The following is a 15,120-nucleotide window of genomic DNA, read 5'->3' as shown; positions in this document are numbered from 1 at the left end:
AATAGGCAAAACACAGAAGCAGTCTAAATGCCCAGTGACAGCTGAATGGGTAAAGAAGAGTAGTACATGTATACAATGGAATATTATAATATTCAGCCATAAAAAGAAAGGAAATAGATATGGGGAAACCTAGAATCTGTCATAGAGTGAAGTAACTCAAAAAGAGAAAGATGAATATTATATATTAATCAACATATGTGGAATCTAGAAAAATGGTACAGATGATTCAATTTACAGGGTAGAAATAAAGACACAGACATAGGAAATGGACATGTGGATACAGTGGTATGTGTAAGGGAGGGTGGGACAAACTGAGAGATTGGGATATACACACACACACACACACGCACACACTACCACATGTAAAACAGCCAGCTAGTGGCAACATGATATAAAGCACAGGGAAATCATTTTGGTTCTGTCATGACCTAGAGAAGTAGGATGGTAGGGGTGGGAGGGAGGTCTGACAGGGAGGGGATATATGTATACATATACCTGATTCACTTCCTTGTACAGCAGAAACTAATGCAGCATCATAAATCAATTATACTACAATAAAAAATAAAAACAAAACAAAAAATAGCATGATTTCCCTTTAAAGAAAACACATTAAAAAATAATAGTCGCAAATAAATCCACACACTATATTTTAAATATATTACTTAGGTAAAGATGAATGCATGCATAGTTGCTCAGTCATATCTGACTGCTACCCTATGGACTGTAGCCTACCAGGTGCCTCTGTTCACGGGCTTCTCTAGGCAACAACATTAGAGTGGGTTCCCATTTCCCTCTCCAGTTATCTCCTTTTAAACTAACTTAAATCACAATACTATTTATTTTCTTTTCTTTGCCACGAAGCATGTGCAGTCTTAGTTCCCAGACCAGGATGGAACCCATGCCCTCTTAATTGGAAGTGTGGAGTCTTAACCAGTGGACCACCAGGAAAGTCCTCAAGAAGTTTGTTTTATGAATGTTTCTGCACACAAAAAATGACAACATATTTTTCCTACTTCATAAATCCTATAAAAATAAATCATTTTAGTTAACTAGAACCTCCTTTCTCTGTTGAATTCATAACGGTAATAAGGCTTGAAGCCCAAGTGAAGTTAGCTCTCATTCAAGATATAAATACACGTTCAGTTTATAAAGCACTGAATATGTCTAAGTAAAATTATGTAGAGAGTTTATTAAATCACCTAAACTGGTTACATATTAATACTCTTCTTCCTCACCTTCCTTGTGGCTCAGATGGTAAATAACTCATCTGCAGTGTGGGAGACCTGGTTTCAATCCCTGGGTTGGGAAGATCCCCTGGGGAAGGGAATGACTACCCACTCCAGTACTCTGGATTGGAGAATTCAATGGACTATACAGTCCATGGTCCCAAGAGTCAGACGCAAGTGAGCAACTGTCACATTCATGTGTTAATTATATATATTTCTTAATCAACCCAGCTCAGTCCTATTTTCCTCCAGTTTTGAAACAGATAAATCTGTCTATGTTTGAACATGAGATGAGGCTACTGGCTTGAGTTTACAGCTATATTTAATATGATATAATATTTTATTTATTATATAATATATTAATAAATTATAATATAATTAAATAGTATACAATAATGTAATCTACAATATACATAATTATAATAATATTATATATTATAATGTGTGGTATTATATTAATATTAATATATAATCTATAAAATATAACAAGACCAGGAGCTGACAGTGGCTCAGATCATGAACTCCTTATTGCCAAATTCAGACTGAAATTGAAGAAAGCAGGGAAAACCACTAGACCATTCAGTATGACCTAAATCAAATCCCTTATGATCATACAGTGGAAGTGAGAAATAGATTTAAGGGACTAGATCTGATAGATAGAGTACCTGATGAACTATGGACAGAGATTCATGACATTGTACAGGAGACAGGGATCAAGACCATCCCCATGGAAAAGAAATGCAAAAAAGCAAAATGGCTGTCTGAGGAGGCCTTACAAATATCTGTGAAAAGAAGAGAAGTGAAAAACAAAAGAGAAAAGGAAAGATATAAGCATCTGAATGCAGTTCCAAAGAACAGCAAGAAGAGACAAGAAAGCCTTCCTCAGCGATCAATGCAAAGAAACAGAGGAAAACAACAGAATGGGAAAGAAGAGAGATCTCTTCAAGAAAATTAGAGATACCAAGGGAATATTTCATGCAAAGATGGGCTCAATAAAGGACAGAAATGGTATGGACCTAACAGAAGCAGATGATATTAAGAAGAGGTGGCAAGAATACACAGAAGACCTGTACAAAAAAGAGCTTCACGACCAAGATAATCAAAATGGTGTGATCACTCACCTAGAACCAGACATCCTAGAATGTGATCAAGTGGGCCTTAGAAAGCATCATTACGAGCAAAGCTAGTGGAGGTGATGGAATTTCAGGTGAGCTCTTTCAAATCCTGAAAGATGATGCTGTGAAAGTGCTGCACTCAATATGCCAGCAAATTTGGAAAACTCAGCAGTGGCCACAGGACTGGAAAAGGTCAGTTTTCATTCCAATCCCAAAGAAAGGCAATGCCAAAGAATGCTCAAATTACCGCAAAATTGCACTCATCTCACACACTAGTAAGCGTCTGTCTACAATGCAGGAGACCCAAGTTTGATTGCTGTGCGGGAAGATCCCCTGGAGAAGGAAATGGCAATCCACTCCAGGATTGTTGCGTGGAACATCTCATGGACAGGGGAGCCTGATAGGCTAAAGCCCATGGGGTAGCAAAGAGTCAGATATGACTGAACGACTTCACTTTCACTTTAACACGCTAGTAAAGTAATGCTCAAAATTCTCCAAGCCAGGCTTCAGCAATACGGGAACCGGGAACTTCCAGATGTTCAAGCTGGTTTTAGAAAAGGCAGAGGAACCAGAGACCAAATTGCAAACATCCTCTGGATCATCAAAAAAGCAAGAGAGTTCCAGAAAAACATCTACTTTTGCTTTATTGACTATGCCAAAGCCTTTGACTGTGTGGATCACAATAAACTGTGGAAAATTCTGAAAGAGATGGGAATACCAGACCACCTGACCGGCATGTTGAGAAACCTATATGCAGGTCATGAAGCAACAGTTAGAACTGGACATGGAACAACAGACTGGTTCCAAATAGGAAAAGGAGTATGTCAAGGCTGTATATTGTTACCCTGCTTATATATGCAGAGTACATCATGAGAAATGCTGGGCTGGAAGAAGCACAGGCTTGAATCAAGATTTCCAGAAGAAATATCAATAACCTCAGCTATGCAGATGACATCACCCTTATGGCAGAAAGTGAAGAGGAAATCAAAAGCCTCTTGATGAAAGTGAAATTGTAGAGTGAAAAGTTGGCTTAAAGCTCAACATTCAGAAAACAAAGATCATGATATCTGGTCCCGTCAGTTCATGGGAAATAGATGGGGAAACAGTGGAAACGATGTCAGACTATTTTTTTGGGCTCCAAAATCACTGCAGATGGTGACTAGAGCCATGAAATTAAAAGACACTTACTCATTGGAAGAAAAGTTATGACCAACCTAGATAGCATATTGAAAAGCAGAGACATTACTTTGCCAACAAAGGTCCGTCTAGTCAAGGCTATGGTTTTTCCAGTGGTCATGTATGGATGTGACAGTTAGACTGTGAAGAAAGCTGAGTGCCGAAGAATTGATGCTTTTGAACTGTGGTGTTGGAGAAGATTCTTGAGAGTCCCTTAGACTGCAAGGAGATCCAACCAGTCCATTCTGAAGGAGATCAGCCCTGGGATTTCTTTGGAGGGAATGATACTGAAGCTGAAACTCCAGTACTATGGCCACCTCATGAGCAGTGTTGACTCACTGGAAAAGACTCTGATGCTGCGAGGGATTGGAGGCAGGAGGAGAAGGGGACGACAGAGGATGAGATGGCTGGATGGCATCACTGAGTCGATGGACGTGAGTCTGGGTGAACTCCGGAAGTTGGTGATGGACAGGGAGGCCTGGCGTGCTGCGATTCATGGGGTCACAAAGAGTCGGACACGACTGAGAGACTGAATTGAACTGAACTGATAAAATACAGTAGTATATATATATATTATTATGTAATAATATATAATATATATCAATGTGGTGTTGGAGAAGACTCTTGAGAGTCCCTTGGACTTCAAGGAGATCCAACCAGTCCATTCTGAAGGAGATCAACCCTGGGATTTCTTTGGAAGGAATGATGCTAAAGCTGAAACTCCAGTACTTTGGCCACCTCATGCGAAGAGTTGACTCATTGGAAAAGACTGATGCTGGGAGGGATTGGGGGCAAGAGGAGAAGGGGACGACAGAGGATGAGATGGCTGGATGGCATCGCTGACTCGATGGACGTGAGTCTGAGTGAACTCCGGGAGTTGGTGATGGACAAGGAGGCCTGGTGTGCTGCGATTCATGGGGTCGCAAAGAGTCAGACACCACTGAGTGACTGATCTGATAATATATGAATTATATATAATACATGTAATTATATATAATATAGTATAATATAATGCATATTAATAATACAATATAATATAATGTTATATTATGTAAAAATAGTAATTATATAATAATTTATAAGTATATAATTGTGATTATATATTATATATCTGATATATTTATATACGATATTATCATATATATGACAATTATATATTATATATTACAATAAAATATATATTAATAATACAATATAATATTATGTTACATCATACTAATGATTTATAGCAATTATATAATGTTATAATTTTATAATTATAATTATATAATATAATATATAATTATCATATATGTGATAATAATTATATATAATATATAATATGAAGTATGTATTATGAAATAATATATAATATGATATATAATATTATACATATTATATTATAATATATGTTATAGAATGAAACAGAATGAAAACATGGAGACCAAGTGACAATCCTCTCAACATTGATCCATCCATGTACCCAGCTTTCCTAAAAATCAGTCAATCCTTAGAATCTAGAATTACACAAGAGAAAAGCACAAAAACTGAAACATATCAATTTGATGGTTTTAAATTTAAAGTTAAATATTTTTGTCCCATATCTTCATCACCAATGAAGATAAGGCATTAGGTTGTACCTCCGTATTATTCTCTGCTGCTGCTGCTGCTAAGTCACTTCAGTCGTGTCCAACTCTGTGTGACCCCATAGACGGCAGCCCACCAGGCTCCACCGTCCCTGGGATTCTCCAGGCAAGAACACTGGAGTGGGTTGCCATTTCCTTCTCCAAGGCATGAAAGTCATAAGTGAAAGTGAAGTCATTCAGTCGTGTCCGACTCTTCACGACCCCATGGACTGCAGCCCACCAGGCTCCTCCATCCATGGGATTCTCCAGGCAAGAGTATTGGAGTGGGGTGCCATCGTTTTCTCTAGACCCTAAGATTTGGGAACAGAAGGAGAATGTTGCTATTCCCAGAGTTCACTAGTGTATCTATCATTTGGAACATATTTATAAAATTCTGAATAAAAGGACAACAATCTCTGTCATATTTTCCATGTCACTCTATATCATAATCCTGAGGTGGAAAACTGTGAGTCCATGTTGATTTTTTTTCCCATTTCTTTTCATTTTCCTTTTATTTTGATATAATTATTTCTTACCCTTCTGTGTTTTCTCTATAACCACACATTATAGGGGCTTTAAGTTAATCTACTTAACCTCAGAAATATTCAGGGATGTCTCCATAATCAGCAGGGATTTCTAACCATTTTATGACATGTGTAATAAGAGAAAACTTCTGACTATACAGATCACAACTAAAAAAAAAAAAAAGAAAGAAAGAAAAAAAATCTAGTGACTTTAACTCATCCAAGATGTCTATACAGTTTGCAAGAACCATTTCTCTATATTTAATTTATTTTTGCTTGAAGTATCTAAAATAGTTTTTGGTTTCTTTAAAAATATTATGAATGAAGCAAAATAGAGCACTGAGTGTTTCTAAGAACTGGAAAATAAAAAATGGAAAATGAGAATTTTTCCTGGAGATTATTACATCCTAAGTGAACAAAGTATGCTGTCTTTCCAAGGCATGGTATTCCAAGTGACTCCTTAAATTATTATATGTGCTTGAAGAAAGTGTTCTTTGAAGGCATGGCTTAGAGAGGCTAACTGTCCTGTGCTCAGAGGCTCTGTCATGTTCCACTCTTTGCGACACTATAGACTGTGAAGCCCACCAGGCTCCTCTGTCCATGGGACTTCCCATGAGATTCCAGGCAAGAATCTGGAGTGGGTAGCGATTTCCTTCTCCAGGGGATCTTCCTGACCCAGGGATTGAACCTGAGTCTCCATTACAGGAGCCACCTGGGAAGCCTGGAAGGGTAACTAGATTTTACCAAAACAGAACTGAATAGCAACAACAACAATGAAAGTAAAAGATTGGCCACTAAAAAAATTGGTTACTTTTGTTGACATGGAATCTCCTAAAGATATAAAATGATTAGTTTGGGATTTCAAGTTCTCAGCCCAAGCATGATAAAAAGGCTCTGATGCATTTTAAAGGGGTGCCTAGGTGGTGCAGTAGTAAATAATCCGCCTGCCAATGTAGGGAATATAAGAGTCTTGAGTTTGATCCCTGGGTTGAGAAGATCCCCTGGAGTAAGAAACAACAACTCACTTTAGTATTCTTGCCTGGAAAAATCCATGGGTAGAGGAGCCTGGAAGGTTACAGTCCATGGGGTTGGCAAAGAGTCAGACACGACTGAGCATGCACACACAGCATGGTTTTTTAAAAATCACTCTTTAAGTGATCTTTTACATTTTATAGTTGTAGAATATAGCAATCTATAAACACTAGACCCACCTAATCCTGTAGTTTTAATTAAGCAGTAACTGGATTAAAAGCATAAATAAATCACTTACATAAAATTTAGAGCATTAATTAGAAAAACATATCACTCTTAAATTTCATCTGAGTATGTATGTAGAAGGATTTAGATGGATCTGGGCATTGAGCTACAAGCTAGATAGTTTACATGCTATGTGTTTCATGGCTCTGAAAACAGCTGGCAGTGGTGTGGGTTATTATTTTGAGTGGAGTGGTGGATCCTGCCACATTATGATTGTAAAGACATGGATCTGCGACTTCCAGGGGTACTGCATTGGTCTTCCAAGTCTAGTTAGTAAAACCACTCTCTCCAACACAGTCAAGGCTAACAACAAACTTCCACAAAATTAAACAATCATGAAAAATTAAAATGATGGCTGAGAATAAGAAAGAAAAAGATAGTAGAAAAAGGAAATTAAAAAATTAAAAACACCAATACCTCAAGAGTAGTTTTAGGCCTTCAGTAATAGTGAGGTAGACTTCATCCATTACATTTTAATTGGTATGTATTTAATTAATTAAGATTAGCATTTAATGCCATATATTTAATTAGTACATTTAATTGCCACTACTTTCCTTATTCCTAAATATTACATATAAGATGTGTTGGTGCTCCACGTCCTGGCTGTTATAAATAGTGCTTCAGTGAGCACTGGAGTGCGTGTATCTTTTCATCCCTAAGTCTTAACTGAAAAATGACTGCAAATTGGACCTTACTACATGTCCTTAGGCCAGTGTCTTCCTAGGTATTTTATTTTCTGAAGACTTTTCATGTCTTTGGATGTGGATTTTACTTTTCCTGAATATAAAAGCTCTTTGCTCACTGCTCTTTTTATAAATATAGTACTCTATTTTTTTCCTTGCACAAATTATTACAAAAAGGTTGATGAAATTCTAATTTTTATGTAGTATGTGTCACTTGAATTTTTTGTTCTAGACGACCAAAAAACTTCCTTTAAAACCCAGCAGTTTCAGCAGCATATGCTCTGCCCTTACTACATCCAAGTTCTGTGCTCACTGTACTCATTTAATATGCAGTTTCAAAGAACTTGAAAAAATTTCTCCCAAAACTTAGTCTGTTCACTTAGAAAGACATGTTGGATGACTTCCCCATCCTTCTCTCCAGGGAATCCTGATATGTTCATGGATTTCCACATGGAGATCCTTATTGAGAGACATTTAGGATCTTTTCCAACATTTCCCTTTCAGAAAATGGTGCAAATAAACTAGATTTATATCTCCTGGGCCAAGGTATATACAGGAAACACTCTTAGAAGTGAAGTCACAGAGCCCATAGGAGTGGGAAGATTCAGTGTTGACATGTGGGGCCATTGGCACCTCAGAGAGGCTAGCCACTGCCTTGTCCACTCAGCAGGGCGTTTGTCACTGAGGGAGCTGGGACCTGCCTGTGCACTCTTCAGTGAGGAAGGGCCTTGACCTCCAACCACCTCCTGCCACAGGCGCTTGCCTTTCATCTGCCTGCCCAGTCTGCACCCTCATCCCTCTTTTTCTTCTCCAGCTGTCTTCACTTTCATAATGCCTCTCTCTGCCTTACTAGCTGTGCCTCAGGACCATTACGCTCCTCCATCACCTGTGTGACCAGCTCCTAGACCATGTGGTAGCCAATGACCCCGTGTTAAAGTGGACTCTTGTCTGAATCAATTTACCAATTTGTGTTTTAGGAGAAATCAACAATTCCATCAATATTTCCAAGTTCACCGGAAAAGTGACTTACATCACTCTCACATAATAAAAGCAAACCCATCCTTCATTATAGCCCTCTTTGTTCCCAGTTTTTTTTTTTTTTTTTTTAAACCAGGTTCTCCTGAGTGTCTTGTGTAAGATTTGTCTATATCATTAGTTTGTTCACTAGCCATTAGTTTCATTGAGATCCTTCACTTTATTTTTCTGGGCAACTACTGATCTGATGAGGGCTTCCCAGGTGGTAGAGTGGTAAGAAATTCTCCTACCAATGCAGGAACATGGGTTCAATCCCTGGGTCAGGAAGGTCATGTGGAGTAGGAAATGGCAACCCATTCTAGTATTCTTGTACAGAGAATCCCATGGAGAGAGGAATCTGTTGGGCTATAGTCCATGGGCTCACAAAGAGTTGAACATGACTAAGTGACTCAGAATATACACACACACTCATCTGATTGTGGTTGCTTATTATCAGTTACATTTATGTATATTTTATGTATCATTTATTCACCCACTATAAATATACACTTCAATAATTTTAGTATATTATTGAGTTGATTAATCATCAACATGATCCAGTTTTAAAATATTTCTATCACAATGTCTGTTGAAATGAAAAACTAATTTTAATGTCCAATTTACCAATTTTTGTTTCATTACTTATTGTTTTTGGTATCATATCTATGAACTCTATTCATAGTTCAAACTCATAAAGATTTTATCCTATGTTTTATCCTCTTAAAAATAATTTTAGCTCTTACATTTGTGTCTAGGGTACATTAAAAGAGAAAAAAAGACAAGCCCACTGACAGGAAGAACATATTTGCAAATCATTTGTCTAATAGCAGACTGATATCCAGAATATATAGTGAAATCTTAGAAATTAAAAATAAGGCACACTTAGAAATGGCAAAATATTTGAGTAAACATTTCTCCAAAGAAGATATGTAAGCACAGAAATGTATTCAGTACAGTTCATTGTTAGGAAATACAAATTAAATCTACAATGAGACACCACTACACATTAGAATGTAGAGACAAAAGTCTGAGGAGAGTAAAAAAAAAAAAAAAGTATAAATGTACTTTATTCAGTCAGGTCAAATTTCCTGCATTTCAGTTTTGGTGCCAAACTTAAGTAAAATGCCTTAAAAATTTTAAAGAGAACTTTATGGATTCGGAATTGTCAGGAAGGTCCAGAGATGGACCACTCAATCAGATCTGGGTCTTGTTTTTGTTAACTGTACACAGCTTCTCCATCTTTGGCTACAAAGAATATTATCAATCTGATTTCGGTATTGATCATCTGGTGATGTCCATGTGTGGAGTTTTCTCTTGAGAGAGGGTGTTTGCCATGACCAGTGTATTCTCTTGGCAAAACTCTGTTAGCCTTTTCCCTGTTTCATTTTGTACTCTAAGGCTAAATTTTCCTAATACTCTAGATCCCTACTTTTTTATTCCAGTCCCCTATAATGAAAAGGACACTTTTTGGGGGTGTTAGTTCTATAAGGTCTTGTTGGTCTTCATAGAGCGTTTCAACTTCATCTTTTGTGGCATTAGTGGTTGGGGTATAGACTTGGATTACTGTGATATTGGATGATTTGCCTTGGAAATGAATAGAGATCATTCTGTTGTTTTTGAGATTGCACCTAAGTACTGCATTTCAAGCTCTTTCGTTGACTATGATGGCTACTCCATTTTTTTCTAAGGGATTCTTGCCACAATAGTAGATATAATACTCATCTGAGTTAATTTCACCAATTCCAATTCATTTTAGTTCGCTGATTCCTAAAATGGCAATGTTCACTCTTGCCATCTCCTGTTTGACCACTTCCAATTTACCTTGATTCATGGACCTAACATTCTAGTTTCCTAAGCAATATTGTTCTTTACAGTATCAGATTTTACTTCCATCACCAGTCACATCCACAACTGGGCATTGTTTTTGCTGTGGCTCCATCTATCTCTTCTTTCTTTCTGGTGTTATTTTTCCACTCTTCTCCAATAGGATTTTGGGCACCTACCAACCTGGGGAGTTCTTTCAGTGTCACATCTTTTTGCCTTTTCATACTGTTCATGGGGTTCTCAAGGCAAGAATACTGAAGTGGCTTTCTATTGTCTTCTCCAGTGGACCACATTTTCCCAGAACTCTCCACCATGACCCATCTATCTTGGGTGGCCCTACACAGCATGGCTCATTGTTTCATTGAGTTAGACAAGGCTGTGGTCAGTGTGCAACATAGTGATTCATAAGTTTTAGAGGTTTTACCCCACTTACAGTTATTATATAATACTGGCTACATTCCCCATGTAGTAAAATGTATATTTGTAGCTTCTTTATTTCATGCATGGTATCTTTATCTCTTAATTCCCCATCATTATTCTTCCCCACCCTTCCCTCTTCCCACTGGTAACCACTAGTTTGTTCTCTATATCTGTGAGTCTGCTTCTTTTTTGTTACATTCACTAGTTTGTTGTGTTACTGAGATTCCACATATAAGTAATATCATTCAGTATTTGTCTTTTTCTGATTTATTTCACTGAGCATAATACCCTCCAAATCCACTCTCCACACACACACACATACATACATACACACACACACATCACATCTTCTTTATTCATTCATCAGCTGATGGACAGTTAGGTTACTTCCATATCTTGGCAATTGCAAATAATGCTGCTATGAACAGTGGGGTCCATGTGTTTTTTGAAATAGAGTTTTTTTTTTTTTTTTTAGGTATATACTCAGGAGTGGAACGGCTGGATCATATGGTAGCTCTATTTTTAGTTTTTTGAGGAACATTTATACTGTTTTCTGTAGTGCCTGTTGCAAATTACATTTCCACCAACAATGTGAGAGGGTTCCCTTTTCTCCATATCCTCAGCAAAATTTGTTATTTGCATACCTCACTGTGTTTTGTTTTTTCTTTTTAAATCTGCATTTCCCTGATGATTAGTGATGCTGAGCACCTTTCCATGTGCTGCTATTGAGTATTTTTAAACTGATAAATACAAGTATAAATCTTAACACCTGTCTAATTTCTTGTGGGTCTTGGCCCTTTCCTTTAACAATAGTTGATACAGGGTGATGAGGGCTTACTTATCACTGACAGATGTCCTGGAAATAACACTGTGTAATGTCCACAGTTAAGCCTGAAAAGGCCATGAGCCACTCAGGTCAGTCTCCTGACAGAGCCCTCCACCACCAAGAATGAGCTCTGCAGTCCTGCCTGCTGGGATGAAGCCCAGGCCTCACGGGGAGGCTTCCTGAAGCTCCTCTGGCAAACCCAGCTTCAGCTGCTGATGTGGCAGTGACGTCACTTCCACAGGAGTCCAGCTCCTAGTGTTAGTGTCAACCTTAACTGGTAAGTCTCCTTTCCTGAGACCCTAACATCTAGAGCAGAAAGAGCCATCCCCACTGTGCCCTGTCTGAATTCCTCACCTTGGGACCATGAGCAAAACAAAGAAGGTGTCTCATGCCATGACACTGAGGGTTAGTTTATAAAAAACATTTTATATTAAAAGCGACAAGGAAAAAATTTGTGGAAAAAACTTATGGAAAATTCACAGGCTACAAAGGAAGATAAATGAAATTCTGTGTTTCCTTCCTTATCTCTTCTGTAGCTTTCTAGATTCAGTTTCTGGAAGTAACAACTGTTAAGTTTTTGTCCTCTTTCCAGATTTATTAATGGAACGATCAGATAGTGCTGATACACTGACAAGCATTTTTCTAAGAGCTTTACCTACATTTACTCAGTTACTCTTCATTCACCATAGATTCTCAGGTGGTACAAAGGAGAGTCCTCTGCTTCATTCTGATTTCCTTCCAAAACTGGGTGTCTGAACGCCCTTTTGAATGATGTTCCTCCAATATATTTGGAAATATATTCCCTAGGGTCTTGCCTGGCAGTCTAGTGGTTAGGACTTTGCCTTCCAAATGCCTGGAAGCAAAAAATCTGAAACCATAAAAAACAACTGAAGCAATATTGTAACAAATTGAATACATTAAAAAGTCCTATTAAAAAATAAATACATTTCTTAATTCTTTTTAAAATTTTATTCCTCAACTTCCTTATTTATACATACACACACACACACACATACATTTTCCATCAAGCTGGGAAGTGCTAAAATTTTTCATTTCGAGTAATGTAATATTGCCTGTTGTTTTCTACCCTCAGTCATATCTCAGTTGGGTAACCCTTGGGAAAAAAAATATGACACCATCTTAATTATTGTTTTACTTCATCAAGGACCCACTTAATCTGTTAGTTCAGATACTTGGAGGTGAGGTGAGTCAGCAGTGAAGGGCTTCCCTGGTGGCTCACACAGTAAAGAATCTACCTGCAGTGCAAGAGACACAGGTTTGATCCCTGGGTTGGGAAAATCCCCTGGAGAAGGGAATGGCTGCCCACCCCAGTATTTTTGCCTGGAGAATCCCATGGATAGAAGAGACTGGCTGGCTACAGTCATTGAGACGCAAAAAGATGGACCTGCCTGGGTGGCTAACACTTTCACACTTTTTTTTTTTTTTTTCATCAGTGATAAGGATTTGTACTAAACCTGGGCTTTCCAGATGGCTCAGTGGTAAAGAATCCATCTGCCAATGCAGGAGACAAGTAGACAAGAATTCCATCCCTGGGTTGGAAAGATCCCCTGGAAAGGCAATGGCAACCTACTTCAGTATTCTTGCCTTGAAAATTCCATGGACAGAGGAACCTGGCGGTCTATAGTCCATGGGGGTCACAAAGAGTCAGACGTGATTAAACACCCAGGGGCACACATACAGTACAGCATTCCATGCCTTGTAAGGGTACATACTTTGTTTTAATAGGGCAACTTTTCATCTTTCTCCTAAAGTTTTCACTTCTATGTTTAGGGGGCTGGTCACTTATCATCCTATAGTCAGTGTTCATGACCATCAAAATGGGGTGTGATTAGGTTTTAAATTATGACCCAGAACACTCTTAGTCCTAGAGTTTTGGGTTGTTTAAAGTTCTTCATTTAGAAAAACAGTAACTACACTTACACCCAACCTGCAGTTGAAAACACAGTGATTTGGTTTTTGTTACTTGTTCAGTGAATAGCCAGGGTTAACACACAATAACAGACAAAGTGTTAAATGAATTGGCAGAGATTGAAGGGTAAGTAAGTCTGTAAATTTAGGTGCATAGAGAGGAAAGAAAGTGGTTTATGTAGAAAATGAGAGAAGGGTTTAAGCAATTTAATAAGCATATGGTTAGAAAGAGAATATGACATTTTACAATTGAATTTTGATTAATGCTACCTTTTATATCAACTGGAACATATTTTAAATTACTTCATCTAGAAATTTCTGGTGACTTAGAAATACTAGAAATAATTGGAGATGATATATCTACAGGAATATGATGCATTTTATTCTCAACGTGTTAGCCTTGTCCCTCTTCACCCTGAGATGTTCACAAATATCTATATTTGTGGGACAGGCAATTTTCTCTCATATAAATTATTTTTCTAAATCAGGGAAGAATCTGTAAACCTGGGATTCAGTTTTGAAATAAAATGTTTATTCTGAAAAGCTAAATTTGTCCATAGAAACACACTTTCTATATAACAGCCTTTGGACTCATCCTGTGCAAAGTCCAGTTCACTCTGAAAGTTCTGTGATGAATCGTCTCCATGGTAATGTGATGATACACATTCTGCATTCTATACCAACTGGCACTTTGTGAGCTGAGAGGTTCGCATAAGTGAGAAGAGTTCATCTTCAACCTTGAGTGTTTTTTAAATGGGCAACTTGAATTGCTGTTCTGGAGGTAGGTTCCTACTGATCCTCTAAAGGCTGTTTCTTCAAATGGGCTGGTTAACTTTTACTGAAGTTTTTTCCTCATCTTTTTTTTTTTTTTTTTTAATTTCCATCATTCTAGTTTATCTACAGAGATATAAATGTATTATATACTTTTGCTTTATTCCTTAATTTATACTTTTTGATTCTTCTGTTAGCTGGGAGCCTTAAATATCTTCCTAAATTTAGAAAAATGTACAATTTTCTAGTGTCAGGTTTTACATACTCTACCAGAGAATAGATGGAAAGAACTGAAGCAGGAGAACCATGATGTCTCCCCAAAAATGGACATTACAGGAAAAGGGGATTACAGCTCAACTCTTCTAAATGTAGCTTCCCAAATCTACAAGTACTAGCAGTGTAAATCCAGAAACTTTTAAAAATGAAAAAACCTGGGATTTACTGGTGGAATTTCCATGAGTGGATGTGAGCAGGATCACCGTTTGCCTTTGTCAGGGAGTGTGATGAGACGGGGCCTTGCTGCTGGGTTAGTAGGGTGAACATTTGGTAACTGAGGGAAAGAGGGTCTGTCTGTTGATCCTCAAGGAGAATCTTGGGGTGAGGTCTCTAGTCTATGAATATGGACATGACTTTCAAAAAGAATATGGGGCTCTAATGTCTTCCACTACAGGGTCTAGAGTATGATGAGTTGATAGAGTCAGAATTTCAGTGAGGGAAGACTCAAGGTCCTGCCCATTCTTAGCTAGCACTT

The sequence above is a fragment of the Bos grunniens genome, chromosome 16 (genome assembly GCF_055505025.1).
Source record: "Bos grunniens cultivar Pamir isolate PY7600 chromosome 16, Bosgru_T2T1.0, whole genome shotgun sequence".
Classification (NCBI taxonomy): domain Eukaryota; kingdom Metazoa; phylum Chordata; class Mammalia; order Artiodactyla; family Bovidae; genus Bos; species Bos grunniens.
Note: the sequence above shows the minus strand (reverse complement) of the source record.